The sequence below is a fragment of the Oreochromis aureus genome, linkage group 22 (genome assembly GCF_013358895.1).
Source record: "Oreochromis aureus strain Israel breed Guangdong linkage group 22, ZZ_aureus, whole genome shotgun sequence".
Lineage (NCBI taxonomy): Eukaryota > Metazoa > Chordata > Actinopteri > Cichliformes > Cichlidae > Oreochromis > Oreochromis aureus.
In genome coordinates, this window is record NC_052962.1 from 36751355 (window position 1) to 36753095 (window position 1741).

Here is a 1741-nt window from a genome sequence, read left to right on the forward strand (position 1 = left end):
CACACCCTCACCACGGCGTTTAGGTGCACCGGGTCTGTCCAGCGTCCTCCCCGCCACCTGATCCAACTCACCACCAGGTGGTGATCAGTTGACAGCTCAGCCCCTCTCTTTACCCGAGTGTCCAGAACATATGGTCGCAAGTCTGGTGATACGATTACAAAATCGATCATCGACCTGCGGCCTAGAGCATCCTGGTGCCACGTGCACTTATGGACACTCTTATGTTCGAACAAGGTGTTCGTTATGGCCAAACTGTGATTTGCACAGAAGTCCAATAACAAAACACCACTCGGGGTTCAGATCAGGGAGGCCGTTCCTCCCAATCACGCCCCTCCAGGTCTCGCTGTCGTTACCCACGTGAGCATTGAAGTCTCCCAGTAGGACAACAGAGTCTCCAGGTGGGGCACCTTCCAGCACCCCCAGGGACTCTAAGAAGGCTGGGTACTCTGAACTGCTACTCGGCGCATAAAGCGCAGATGACAGTCAGGACCCGTTCCCCGACCCTGAGGCGCAGGGAACAAACCCTCTCATCCACTGGGAAAAACCCCAACGCATCGGCAGCAAGCCGGGGATATTAGAATACCCACCCCAGCCCGCCGCCTCTCACCAGGGGCAACTCCAGACTGAGACAGAGTCCAGCCCCTCTCCAGGAGACTAGTTCCAGAGCCCAAGCCATGCGTAGAGGTGAGCCCGACTATATCTAGCCGGTACTTCTCAACCTCACGCACTAACTCAGGCTCCTTCCCCACCAGAGAGGTGACATTCCATGTCCCTATTGCCAGTCTTGGCAGCCGGGGATCGGTCCGCCAGGGCCTCCGCTCCTGGCCGCCGCCCGACACACATTGCACCCGACCCCTATGGCGCCTCCCTGCGGGTGGTGGGCCTGCGGGAGGATGGGCCCATGTCTCCTCTTCGGGCTGTGCCCGGCGGGCCCCATGGACTAAGGCCCGGCCACCAGACGCTCGCCCTCGGGCACCCTCCCCGGGCCTGGCTCCAGGGCGGGGCCCCGGTAACCCTATCCCGGGCAGGGTAAACTGTTCCCTCGATGTTCTTTTCATACGGGTCTTCTGAATCGCATTACTTTTGCATTATTTGGAAAATAAGTTAACTTACATTAACTTCAACAGTAACATTTGCCAAATTTTTAGAGATATTATGTGCAGTGGGGGTTTATTTCATCTAACAGAGAAGCACCAAAAGAGCAGAGTGAAATATTTATAGTGATAATTTCAAAAGGAAAATAGAAAAGACCAGAACCTGGAGAGAGGGAAATGGTAGTTAGTCTCTGATAAAATGTTCAACTGAAGATGTGTTCAAAAACAAAACTGTCAAGATAATTGGTCAATGGATTTAGAGAGTGGAGGAGTAAACTTGTCACACTTGTTACTAGAAGCAAGGTGGCATCAAGGTGGCGGTGAGAGAAAAGAGGAGATGTGGGAGATGTGGCTGGCTTGAGGCTTGAACGAATCCAAGTAAGTAGCGCACAATGCAGGACGCACACTGGCGAGTCAAGCTGGTGGAAGTAAGGCAAAGTCTTGACAGCATGCTTCTGGAAGATCCAGCAGACAGGCTGGATGGAGAACTGATTCCAGGAAAACAAGGCAAAGCTGATTATTACTACGTCAGAGTTTGACTCAAAACAACTCTCAGAACTGACTGGTTACCGCTCAGGCAGAGACAGCGATCAGGCCAAGAGCATCTGCCACACCGCTCCTTAATGGTATCACAAAAAAATGGCAGT